The sequence below is a fragment of the Medicago truncatula genome, chromosome 2, assembly GCF_003473485.1.
Source record: "Medicago truncatula cultivar Jemalong A17 chromosome 2, MtrunA17r5.0-ANR, whole genome shotgun sequence".
Taxonomy (NCBI): domain Eukaryota; kingdom Viridiplantae; phylum Streptophyta; class Magnoliopsida; order Fabales; family Fabaceae; genus Medicago; species Medicago truncatula.
The window spans coordinates 8,578,699-8,593,164 of NC_053043.1; the positions used below are offsets into that span (position 1 = coordinate 8,578,699).

At 34.8% G+C, this 14,466-nt stretch overlaps 1 long non-coding RNA gene across 1 annotated transcript; it reads right to left on the reverse strand.

The window, feature by feature from the left end:
* Nucleotides 1–8,713: 8,713 nt before the first annotated feature.
* LOC120578012 (uncharacterized) lies at nt 8,714–9,132 on the reverse strand. Its single transcript, XR_005643972.1, has 3 exons — nt 9,099–9,132; nt 8,920–9,010; nt 8,714–8,847 (listed from the first exon to the last, which is right to left on the reverse strand). It is a non-coding gene; the product is annotated as an uncharacterized lncRNA (long non-coding RNA).
* Nucleotides 9,133–14,466: the final 5,334 nt, after the last annotated feature.

Below are 14,466 nucleotides of genomic sequence, written 5' to 3' on the forward strand. Positions count from 1 at the left end.
AAGATTTAGTGGTGATTGGTGACTGTGAAGACAAGCAATCCGTTCTTGGTTTGTTTTGAAGAGAAACAATTCTTGACTTTTTGTCTTTGATAGCTTCCTAAACTTATGAGAAAAGATCCATATTTTTTGTTTCACGAGTAGGAGAGGAAGAAAGAGAGTTGAGACAGTTGGTGGTGAGTGTGAAAAAAGATTTGGTGTTGAGTGTCTATGATAAAACCATGTTCTCTACTTTATCTAATGGTCAACATTTACTTTTCCATGGTAGGAAAGAATTCCTTCTACCCACCCTAAATGCCACCTACTTAGAATTGTAAAGGAAGGTATTGCAAGACAAACAAAGTTGTTTGTTGAAGTACAAGACAAATAAAGTTGGCTTAATACATCAACAGATCCCTTAACTTATTTTATTTTCTTAGTTTGATTCTTTAACTAAAAAATGTCTCAAATTGGTCCCTTATGTATTCTGTCGTTATCTATTTTGGTCATCTCCGTTAGTTTTTAACCTTAAATGTCTAAGATGTACCAACTTTTTAAGTGGTTCACCATAGACTTTATTAAAAAATTTAATTTTAACCATTTGATCTTTTTTTAAATGAAGATCGTTAGATCATAAAGGGATCTATTTTGCTTATAATGAACCACAATCACCTAATTATTTTCTTGATCTTCTTCCCCTACCAATCTTCTTCATGTGCATCTTTGTTCATCTTCATCTTCATCTTAAAAAAAAAAAACCAGAAAATTACAAAATTACAAACCCATAAACTCTCATTCACTTATCCCTTTTACTACCTTTCAATTTCATGATGACTTTCCTTCAAAAAAAAAATTCCATGATCACTTACCAGTAATAAACATTCACTTTCTGCCATTAACCCAACAAAGAAAATATTTTCGCATCCACACCAAAAATCAAAATAACCTCTCTCTGCACCACACTCAAATGACACTGTTTCATCACTCTCTGGCTACAACAATGGGCGACTGAAGAAGAACAACAAAAACTCTCAGGTCTAGTAAAAGCCTTAATCCACCATCACCCCGACTCCGCCGCCGTCGCCGATTCCATCGAACGTTGTATCTCCACCGATGGTCATTCCTCTGAATATCGTAAATCCGCCGCTAAATCGCATGACCCTTTCGTTCTTCTTCCAAATTTAACGATTTCGGATAATAAACTTCAACGACGCGGTGAAAATAATGGATTTAATGATGGTGTTGTGATTGTTGCCAAGGATCTGAAGAATCTACGCCATATCGCATTTAATGAGTATCTGAAATTGATGAAAGAAGAGAATGATGTGACTGAAGAAGCTATGGTGACAGATTAAGGTTCATATTCTCCATTTTCATTTTCTTCATCTTCACCTCAAAATGAACCTCATAAATTCTTCTTTTGAAAAATCAACCACATCACTTTCCAATTTCCGTTCATTCAACACTGTCATATTCAAGTTCAGATTCACTTTCCCTTCATTCACATCTACACTATGAGATTCTGATTTAGTCTCGAGAGAAAGAATTGAAGCAAATCGAAAATCGCAATTGTTGTGTTGCATAGCTTTAGAGTTAGAAATGGGAGAAGACGAGGAAGATGAGCGTAGCATACATTTGTTCCTATGTGTCCACCATTTCGACCCTTTTCTGATTTTAGTTTCTGACATATGGGTTTTGTGCTTTTTGAAACACTTAACTTATGGGATTCAATTAGTTTTTCTGATTTAGTTTTTATGATTTCAATTCAAGTTTTTTTTTTTTTTTTTTATATTAATATTGGGTTCCAATTAATTTGAAGTTTTAATGAATGATGAAAGATTTGATCAATTCTTGTTTTTTTCAGGCTTGTTTGTTCAAATTTTTCTGGTTTTATATGAACTTAACCGTTAAGATGATGAAGATCAAGAGGAAGAAGAGGGAAGGAGAAGAAGAAGAAGAAAAATTAGGTGTGGTTGAAATTATATCAAAAATATTAGTCATTAAAAAATTAACGGAGATGACCAAAATAGGTAACGACGGAATGTATAAGGGACCAATTTGAGACGTTTTTTTAGTTAAGAGACCAAACTGAGAAAATAAAATAAGTTAAGGGACCGGTTGATGTATTAAGCCAATAAAATTCTTTCTTGCTTGACAAGTTTTGTAGACGACAAGGTTGTTTCTTGAAGTCTCAAACAAACGGAGTGATGCATATATATGTTGGCCCCACCACATGTGGGTACTGTTCCAGCCAAAGACAATTACTATAAATAAATTATAACTAGTCTTCTACTCATTTAATGCAATGATGCATTTTTCTACAAATAGGAAAGCTATGGTATAGCTTAAGGTGGAGAGACATGGCTAGGCATAGCTTGCTGTGCAGAAAAGTGTGAAGGCTTGCAATTCATTCCAAGTTTCACACTCTGAATGTCATGACTTTTGGTGTAAGAGGTGTGAACTATTTCCAACTCTTATGGCTTATTTCCCCTATAAATAGAGGCATGGAATTGAAGGAAAGCATCGAAGCAGAAGTGAAAATACAAAGCTTCTGTGTGTGTAGAAGTGTGTGAGAGGAAAAATATAGTGTTCAGTAAATTCAGAGAGTGTGGGAAAAATACATCGGATGGGTATCATCTCTATAACTTTTAGGTGCTGTAAAATAATAGCAATCGAATAGGAGTGGGTCTCACGGAAACACTATAATATTGTATCTCTTGTGTGTGTAAGAGAGTGGAGATAATATTGTAATATTCTTAAATATAGTGGAATATCTTTCGGAGTTTGTCCCGTGATTTTTCCCTCGGTATTAGAGGGTTTTCCACGTTAAATATTGATGTTCATTTTTTATTGTTACCGCTGCGCTGCAAGATCCAATCTCTTTTAGAATTTGGAATTTTAATTTACACTTGCGTTAAGCTCGTCGAGCCCAACAATATATAGCCTCTATTTCTTCTTTACAAGAGGTGCCACTCAGAAACACTTTAAGTTTATATCTGACTTTTTCCTTCAAAAAAAAAGTTTAGATCTAACTTTTTTCTTTATCTTGTACCTTTGGATTAAACTGTCGTGAGGGGTAGGTTAGATAGTTTTTTGGAAAATGTTGGTGGTGTATTGAAGAGGTTGAGGGTAGTCTACATGTTGTAACAATTTTCTCATAATGTTATGATTTGGTTGTCATTAAACAACGATCGTGATTTTTTCTCCGCTTAAAAGTTTCCACATTGTGTTTTTCTATTGTAATTGCGTTCCTTTATTTTTTTTTCTATGTCGGTTTTTCCCCCTAGGCAAAGACTTAGATGTGCTCCAATGCTTAATAGTTTTGTGTGTTTTGAAATTTGAAGAACCAAACATTAAAATATGCTCTTTCTTATATAATACTCCCTTCGTTTTAAAATGAGTGTTGTTTTAGTAAAAAAAAATTGTTTTAAAATGAATGACATTTTCAGTTTCCAGTGCAATAATAACTTTTTCTTTTTAATTGTACCCTTCAATTAATATTATTTACACTACTTCTAAAATATTATTTTTTTCTTTAATGAAAAACAAACTAATAGTTGATTAGGATAATTTGATAAAATAACATCTCTTTTTCTTTTAATTAATGCATTTCTTAATATGTGTGTAAAAATCTTAAACTATATTCATTTTAAAACGGATGAGTAAAAGAAATCTCTCTTGATAATTAATCACTTTGGCTCTGCCACTTCATTCAAAAGGCACGGTATTTCTGGTACGTTTGTCTATAAATATATTAGTATTTTTCATAAGTTTTGTAAGTTTTCTTTTAAAATTGTAATTGTATTAATTATTTATTTATCAAAATACTTCCATTTATTCATTCTTTTTTTGTAACTGCCAATAAATAATGTGACAATGAGAAGATAAAGATATATTAATTTTCGATATTCAAATGATAAATTCAGGAAAATATTTTAAGTAGTTAACAAATTTAATATTACTATCAATTTTCTTAATTCTTTTGATTTAATTAACAAATTCTTGTATTTAAAGATGTGTTAGCAGTTAAAAAAACCTTATAGTATTGTACATATCTACTTAAAAGAAACCTGTAAAAATTATAGAAAAAATGCAAATATGAAATAATACAAAAACAAAGTAAATAATTTCAAGTATTGGAATAGCAGCTCTTTTATTTATTTCATAATTAAACAGTCCATTACAATATTATATATTATTATTACACTAACTCCTCAATTAATCAATGCATGATAATATCAAATAAATTTTAGTAGTGGCTGCTTTTTATTGGTCGCACTATATCCATTTGAAATTCTAGGCATAGCTGCACATCCCATAAACACAAGAACCTTTACTGTCACACTTGTTACCACATTTCCCACAATGCTTCTTGTTACTCCTAGGGTTCACACATTTACCTTCACAGCATATCCTTGGGAAACTGCATTTCTTTCCACACCTCCCACAGTTAAACATGTCTATGGTAAAGTTGACACATTTGTTCTTGCAGCAATCAGGACCTGCGCTACCTTTAATATAACAAATCTTTGGGTATTTGTCACAGGACATAGATATTCTATTTTGTTTTCGGTTAAGGAAGTAGCTTGTTCCTTGAAGAGAAGAGTTTGGTTCATCGTTTAAGGAAGATGTTGCTGATGATAGTGTAATGGCCAAAACCATTAGCAAGGCCAGAAGAAAAAGGGTATTGATGAACTTCATTTTTTGTGTTTAAAGCTAGGAGAGGTAAAAGAAAGTTGGAAATGAGTAATAATACTTGGTAGATATGTTTTGAATGAGAAGAATGAAAGATGGTCGCGGTATTTATAGAAGATAAGGGATGTTCATGGATATTTCATATAGATTGCAATTTCATGCATGACATAATATTAGTTAGTGGGGTGGTCTCAATCAGTGTGGCTGAATTGATTCTATAAACTAAGTTAGGCTTGTTTGGCAAGAAATACTAAATATAGATATATTAATCAGTGTAAATTGAGGAGGAAAAGTGGGTACATTGACCAAAAGTTTAACTTCTGTATATTTCAGGGACTAAAACATGGCTACAATGACTAAGAATAAAATTCATATATATCCATATAAATACACTCAAATTTTTGAATGCACCATAGAATTTGCCTATATATATATATATAGAGTCAGGATCCGTTGACATCAGGTCTCAACGAATTCGTTGACACAAAATCTTAATCGTTGATTTCTTTTGATCCAAAAACTTATATTTATTCATTTAAAATATCATGTCGTATATCTTTTTGAGAATTTCATTTCCTAAATTGTTTCATGGTTTTCTCTCTCTGTATTTATGATTTTGAGGCGTACTTCTATACCTTTTTGTTGTTCCATTCACACTTTTTTTGTTTTCAATCAATTAGCCTTTTTTTTTTCTTCAAGAAATCGATCAGCCTAATTTGAAAACATTGTTGTGTTACTTACCATACATGTTCTTTGTTTCTGGAATTTGTTTTATTCTCAACAACGTTGTTGTCGACATTTTTGTATCCCTTGATTAATTCATCGATTACAACCCTTGCAAGTATTATGTCAAACTATGAAATTGATGGCAATTGAAATCATTAAAAACAGCAAGATATCAAGATTCATTGCATATGGTATGGATGTATAAAATCAATTGATTTTCAAATTAATTTTGGTGGCCAATTTTTAGAGTACAGAAAATCACAATTGGGTATGAATCGAAAATCCTTAATTAAAAACTAATTGAATTGGTGGCCAATTTTCAGTATGGAAAAATCACAATTGGGTATGACTTTGAAGGTGCAGGTGAAATTGAGATCAGATTGGTGAGGAGAGTTTATCTTGTTAACATGAGTATCGGCAAAACCAACGGGTATCATGTGGTGAGGAGGAGGAAAGGTTCACTCAAGTTAAATTGTACAAACAATTCAAGGCATTTGGATTATAAATCAACGGTTGAGATTTGGTGTCAACGAATCCGTTGACACCTAGTGTCCATGGATCCTGACTTATATATATATATATATATATATCACCCTTTTATTAAGTATATTAATTGTAAAATATTTAAACTTCATTTAATTTGATTTTAAAGTTTATGATATATGAAAAGACATGTAGTTTTTCAAATAAAACAAAACATGAGATTGCATATCATAAAAATAAATGGACTTAATTAATTTTTTTTGTACTTTTTTAATAAACTAATTAATCTTTTATATATAGAGGTGAAATCATATATTGTGTCCACACAAAGAAAAAAAACAAGTTATATGTTGATTAGGATATTTGAATCCAGGTCACATTTATGTAAAACCAATTAGGCACCGAAACCTTATAACAGTTACATGTTCTTGTGAGTTTAACTCAGTTAGTAGGAACAATGCATATTATATGTAAGGTTCGAGGTTTGAACCCCAGCCACCGAAGAAAAAAAAAACAGTTACATAACCACCATGCCCTTGTTTGACTGTTGTTGTTAAGTAGCGGACGCTAAGAAAGATATAGACTTTCTTCAATCAGTGGAGTACTAGAAATCAATTAGATAACAAGAGTAAACTTCCAAGTATCCTTCCTCGAAGTTTTTCTCAATGTTTTGGTTTAAGTACAAGACTCCTATTGACTTACTTGCATTACAGAGTTATAGACACGACATGACTCTTGCTATAGTGCTTGATTTTTATATGGAATAACTATGTTAATTACCTGCATTACAGAATTGTGGAATAATGCTTGATTTTTATATATAGGTTGTACGATTCTTGGTATATAAATATCATATATATGCTTGAGAACAACACTTTTCTCTTGGATTTTTTTTACTTTGCTTAGTAACTTGTGGAAAACATTGAATTTTACTTTTTTATCCAACATTTTAGTTTGCTTATATAGTCATACATGAGAGTAATGTTAACAACACACTTTTCAATTCATTTATTCAAAAAAAGAACACACTTTTTAATTCATTTATTTTTATTGGTTAAAATCCATACGAATCTTTTCTAATTTACATGAGACCCATATGTTTTTATGAGATCCATATGAATTTTAACTAATAAAAGAGAGTGTTGGAAAGTGTGTGACAAATAGTAGGTTACTAACACTCTTTCGAGTACCGTTAGTAACATTCGATTTTCAACATTTTCTCCAACACTCATTTTCTTATTTACTTAAATCAAGGTTGGTCTCATGCTTTGAAAATATATGTTCCACTTAAAGTGGTGAATTATACATTAATTTTATCAAATAAGGGAATGGGTGTTCAAGAAAATGTTGAAATTTAGTATCCATAACATTCCCCCACTCTTTAATTTAAGATAGATTGTGTATGTTGTGTGTGTATGCACACATGCTTGTGAATTATTGTTGTGGATCAATTTAAAATTGAGTCATGCTAACTTGTACCTTAAACTTGTGCTTATAGGAAAGAAATTTTTTTTTTTCTGACCCTTTTTGCCAAAAAAATTCCAGCTATGACCCCCTTTAAAAAAAAATTCCCAAAATGACCCACTTTTGATTTTTTTTTTTTTTTTTTTTTGTCTTTTAGCACGTTCCCGCCATCTGAAATGGCGGGACTGGCCGCCGGTCTGACAGCCGTCGCGTCAACTGGGCGCTGCTTTTTTTTTTTTTTTGTCGTTCCCGCCGTTTGATCTGGTGGGACTGATTATTTTATTAATTTTTTTTCGTTTTTTCTTTTTTTCAATTAAATAATGATGATATATATGATAAATAATAATAATAATGATAAATAATAATAATGATAAATATTTAATACAAAAACTACTTTCTCCGCGGAAACCAATTACGCCAATGTAAACTATGACCTCCCGTAGCACATAATTTATCTTTTTTATTCCGTACGGGTCGTTGGTGTTGCTCTTCCTCTTCCTCTTCCTCGTGCTCTTCCTGTTCCACATTCTCGTCAAGAATTTCAACATCATCATTAGTTTCCATAGCGACTTCATTTTGCACTTGTGAAGCTGAGTTGGTCCAAATTTCATTAACGAAGTCATCGTCATTAAACCCTGCTGCCAGACTTTCTATGGGATTAGTTTGTGAATTTGGCCATTGAGGTGCGTAGGTTGTTTGGGGAAAGTTTACAAAGTGTGGAGGGGTTGGTAGGTTGAACAAGGAGTATTGTGATTGGTCTGGATAACTGGTTTGTGTGGTGTGTTGAGTTGGATTGTAGTCATCAAATGAATAGTTTGATGTTCGAGAGCTTTCTCCATGATGACTTTGTTGAGAATAGCTTGGATATGGGATTGGGGTGTTATGTAAGATTTGGTTTGTGGGTTGTGGCGGTGATTGGTACGTTTGGTTGTAGTTGTAGTTGGTGGATGGGTTAAAGGTTTGGTCAAAGTTAGTGGGTGGAGGTGTCATGAATTGGTTATAGGGTGGAGGTGTATTTGACCACATATTTTCATCTGGCATCGTATAAGTTTGTGGGACTGCAGGATAGTCACGCGGCAATCCTGGTAAAATTGATGCACATGCTTGCCTTGGGTTTGACAATAATACTTCTCTAGAAAGCCACAGATAATCTCCGAAAAATTCCCAATACCATGCAAAATATTGACGATTTGGATAAACCTCATGGTTATACCGAACGCCGTGAAGTGCTAATTGATGACGTTGGTTCCAGTTTTGGACTTGACGATGATGCTTATCTCCCCACGAGCCTTTAATTCTATCTTTTGTCAAATTAATTTTGTGGAAATCTTTCAAATTTTCTGGTAAGGAAGGTGGGTGTTGTGGTAAGCCAAATTGAAGCCTTACTCTGTCTGTCTGATGTCTCTCGACAATCTGAAAACAGATGAGATATGTGTTTGCAGACCATATCTGGCTTTCTTCTTCGTTGTTGTAATTGAAGTTGACATAAGGCCTCCAGGAGAACTGTTTAAAAAGAATGAATATTAGTCTTCAATTGTTGACTAAAAAGCAATGACTAAAAAAAAAGTGTAATACCTGATCATATGTCATGGTGTCGATTTTTAAACGCGTACATACGAGATTATGCCGAGGATTTTCCACGAATTTATTACCATGTTCTAGCCATCTAGTTAATTTTGAAAATGTTATAATTAGTAAAGTCTGGATAAATTTATGTAAAAATTAATAAAAAATATAACATTTATTTTACTTACATATTTGCCAACGGAAGTTGTGCATGAGCTTGTGATGGTATCCTTGGCACGGGAGTTAAGCATGACATTCTTGACCACGCCCATGCTTGCAAGACAATTGTGCACCCAGGCATTTCGGTATTGCCATATATTGCACCGTCACACAAGGATCTATATAGCGTGGCCAAACAAGCTGAACCCCAACTATACTGTCCAACCTCCTCAGGTGATTTATCCAACAATTGCAAAAATGACAAATGTACAAGATTACCACTATAATTAGGCATTATTCGAGAGCCTATCAAGTATAAGACATAGGCTCTAAACATATGTAGAGTCGTGGGGGGACCTGTCATACCAACACCGTTGATATATTCTTGAAGCCATGATAATCTTATACTCTTCCCGTCATGGCGAGAGTTCAATGGCTTACTTCCTAATATAGGTTCAACAATCTCCCACCCAACTTCTGTTTTACCGGTAATCGGTTCACCGTTAACCTTTAAACCAAGGAGCATATGAACGTCTTCCAACGTTATTGTACACTCGCCCGATGGAAAAAGAAATGTGTGGGTCTCCGGCCTCCATCTTTCACATAACGCGACTATTAAATGATTGTCAACGTTATATTTGTTTAAATTAGTAAAGTCCCACAATCCGGCTGACCTTATGCTATCTTCAATGGTTGGGGGCACCGGGGAAATCTTACGATGACATCGAACTCGAAGATAATGTTGGTCTTCGTTCTACAAAATATCAATATTGTTAATAATTGAGTGTTACTAATTATACATACATACTCTTAATAGAATTGATATACATAAATAATTAAACATAAATAATATTAATATAATTAAGTTTCAATTAAAATAAAATATTATAAACTTACATTAATAGTTTCTGAAATATGACGAGATCTATGTTTGTTGCCTAAATAAAGTATGTCTCCCATCTTTAAATTAGAAGGTAAGAAAAGCTTTGCGGTATGGTTTTTTTGAAAAGGAAAGAAAGGTTAGATTGAGAGGAATTTTAAAACTGGTGTGTAGTAGTGTGAAACTAGAACACTGATTTTATAAAAGAAAATTTTCATCTTGTGAATTAATGTCCACAACTACTTTTGCCAATAATTCAGTATCGTCTATTCACTGATGCATCTATCGTTTCTAGCTTGTAGAATGGTCTTTTCAGCAGGTTTTTGCAGGAAACCGGATTCCCTCCATTACCGCCAGTCCAAACGGCGGGAATGACCAGTCCTGGCAAGTGAAATCGCAACAGGTGTCCGTTTGGGTCAGCAAATGATGTCACGCGCCTGCTTTGCACTGTTCACGCGCCTGCAGTGCTGACTTTTACTGTAGCGCGTGCAGGCTTTAGTTTTGGTCCCGCCAGTCCAAATGGCGGGAATGGCTTGGCCCAGTAAAAAGTTGACACGTGGCATGGCGTATCAGTTGGCATGCATGCATTCCTCTATATTATGGGCTCTTCTTAACACTTAGAAACATGCAAAATTATTCAAGAAACATAACAATAATGGCACCCACACCAGAGAATGTATTTTTCATTGTCCACTACAATGGAAAAGTTTCAAGAAATCAATTTGGTTCATTTTTTGAAAGTGAGCAAAGAAAATGTTTTTATGTTAGCATCAAAAGCACCATTGATCATTTGAAAAAAAGAATAGAGCAGAAACTACATCTCACTGAATCTCAGGTGATATATAAAATTATATATCGAGCACCACAAACCTTTGTTCAAGGTCATATCCAGTATAATGACACCGAAATATACGACAACGATGACATTGCAGATATGTTTGCCACTCACAAATATTTTAATCCGGTTGGTTCCATTGAGTTATCGGTTATGATTGAAAACCGGGAGATTTCACAACATCATCAAACACCACAACCGCGTCAAACACCTCAATTGTTTTCACAAACACAATATGAGTTTGAACACTCATCTTCATCACAACAATTACCATACACCCAGCCGTTCTCACAAACACAATATGAGTTTCACCCCCCTTTTTCATCACAACAATTACCGTACAACCAACCGTTTTCATAAACACAATATGAATTTGAACCATCATCTTCACAACCACAACCGCAACCGCAAACGAAAACGCAACCACAAACACAAACCCGCCTAGAAGATCTTTTCACTCGTCAGTTTGAAGACATCCCAGACACCATTCAAGATCAAGAAGAAGAAACTAGTAGTGAAAGTGAAGAAGACGAGGCACTTGAGCATGATGCAGATGAAGAAGATGAACATGAAAACAGAAATGAAGAAGAAGATATTTGGAGGAACATTATGGCTGGAACACAACCACAACCACCACTACAGGCAGTGCCGATCAGAGCCGCTTACTGTCCCCCGTTGCATATGCGTAACGTTGACGTTGATGCATATGATGCTTTGACTACCGAGGATCACTGGAATACGAATGTTCCTGTCGATGGGGCTATTCAGGAAGGAATGACATTTCACAACAAAGAAGATTGTTTGCATGCAATCAAGTCTTTCCACGTTCGACAATCGCTGGATTACGATGTTATACACTCAGATCCAACAAGATATGTCATTCAATGTACCCTCGGGACTTGTCAATTTAAGTTGAGAGCTTCCTTTAGAAAAAAGACTGGCAAATGGAAGATTGGGACCATGATGGGTCCACACAATTGCACATCGACTTTAATGTCGCAGGATCATCGCAAGCTCAACTACAAGCTTATAAGCCAAAGCATCAAAACACTTGTGCATGCGGATGCCTCGGTAACGCCAAAATTGATCATTGCGCACATTAAAGAAAAGTTTAACTACACAACCACGTATCGAAAGGCGTGGTTAGCAAAGAACGCTGCCATCGAATCTATTTACGGGAAATGGGAGGAATCATATAATGATCTTCCGCAATGGTTGAATGTGATGAAGGAGACAATGCCAGGGACCGTCTTCGATTTAAAAACGCAGATTGGCGAGAATGGAGAGACACAATTTCATCGTCTATTTTGGGCCTTCTATCCATGCATCAATGGGTTTAAGTATTGCAAACCAGTTGTCCATGTCGACGGGACGTGGTTGTATGGCAAGTACAAAGGAACATTGTTGCTTGCGGTAGCACAAGATGGAAACAACAAAACGATCTCAATCGCCTTTGCGCTTGTTGAAGGTGAGACAAAGGAGGGCTGGAATTTTTTTTAAAAAAATCTAAGAAAGCACGTCACAAAGGGAATATCTGTCTGCATGGTCTCCGACAGACATGAATCAATTAAAAGCGCATTCAATGACCCAAGGAATGGTTGGCAAGCAACTGGTTCAGCTCATGTGTACTGCATTCGCCACATTAAGCAGAATTTCATGAGGACAATCAAGGATGGAGATCTTAAGGATGTTGTCAATAATATGGGTAAGAATATTATGTTACATTTTTTTTTATATCGTGCTATTATTAAATAGGTTCACTATCTAACTAATTGTTTTTTCTTAACATGCAGGATATGCCCTAAACGTACCCTTGTTCAATTACTATCGTGGTGTAATCCAGGAGGCAAATCAGCGTGCATTAGATTGGGTTGACAATATTCCGAAAGAAAAGTGGACTCAAGCATATGATGAGGGTCGACGATGGGGCCACATGACAAGCAACATCGTTGAGTCGTGGAACTCTGTGTTTAAGGGAACACGCAACCTACCTGTTACACCTATAGTTCAATCAACCTACTATAGGCTGGCATGTCTCTTTGCTGATAGGGCTCAAAAAGCGTTTGCAAGGATAGGTTCCGGAGATTTGTTCAGTGAATATTGCCAAAATGCGATTCAGGATGACATTGTTAAGTCCAACACCCATCATGTCGAACAGTTTGACCGAGAAAGGTATACCTTCTCAGTCCGTGTGACCGTCAACTACAGGGAGGGAAGGCCAATGAGAACTTTCAAAGTGGACCTACGAGCGGGGTGGTGTGATTGTGGGAAATTTCAAGCTTTACATTTGCCATATTCTCATGTCATAGCCGCGTGTTCTTCATTTCGCCATGACTACACAACCCTTATTCCACCTGTGTTAAAAAACGATAGTGTTTACTCCATCTACAACACAGCCTTCAAAGTAGTCCACGACAAGAGTTATTGGCTTCCATACGACGGTCCCGTGCTTTGCCATAATCCAAACATGCGAAGACTAAAGAAAGGTCGATCCAATAGTACCCGCATAAGGACTAAAATGGACGAGGAGGTGGTGGAGAGGACTCCGACACCAAGACGGTGTGGGTTGTGTCGGCATACCGGTCATATTAGGAGAAATTGTCCGAGTTTAAATAATCGGTAGTTAATAACGTTATGTATTATGTGTTCAAATAAATTAATATATTTTTATCTATCATTATTATTTGTTGTGTTTTATTTAATGTAAAAAAATGCTATTTGTTCAAAAAAAAAATTGTAAAACAATGCAGCCAAAAAAAAGAAAAAACGAAAAAAAAAATAAAAAAAGGAGTCCCGCCATTTCAATTGGCGGGAATGAGAAAAAAATAATAAAAAAAAAGGACGGGCCAGTCATGACACGACGTGTGTCAGACCGGCGGCCCAGTCCCGTCGTTTCAGGTGGCGAGAACGCCACTAAAAGACAAAAAAAAAAACCCAAAAATGGGTCATTTTGAAAAAAAAATTCAAAAGGGGGTCAGACTGAATTTTTTTTTCAAAAAGAGGGTCAGAAAAAAAAAATTCCATAGGAAACAAGTTAAGAAGCTAAAGATGTAATTAAAAGATAAACTTTATAATCCCTCCGTCTTAAATTTAGTGAGTCGTTTTCTCATTTCACACACATTTAGAAAAATGTATAAGTGAAAGAGAGAGAAAAGTGGTTTTAAGTGTTCTTGTCAAGTATTTGTGCATTCTCCATTATCATAAATGCAAAGTCTAATATATTGAATTAAGAGTGATGAAAGTAGTATTAATTATAGTTATAATTAAAAAAAGTAATTAATACTATATTGAAAATGAAATGGATCACTTATTTAAGACAATATTTTTTTTTTACAAATGGATCGCTTATTATGGAACGAAGGTAGAGCTTGTCGTTCTAAAACAAACTAAACTAAAGTCGGCTAGTTGTGGATCCCATTAGACCCAATGCCAAATAGCCCCAAAAAAGCACAAGCCCAAAAACACAATATGTGCCGCGGCCATACCTTCGTAACTCCAAATACCTAGATTCGTAGTCCCTCCTATGATATTCCAACCACCGCATGAATGGGTTATTCCTAAACAAGTCATGAAGTTTATAACAAACATACCATACCTCCACATTGGTCAAGAACAGCGTCATTAAAGAATTATATAGTACACCTTATAATATTGTACATCTTTACTAAAAAACGTGTCATAA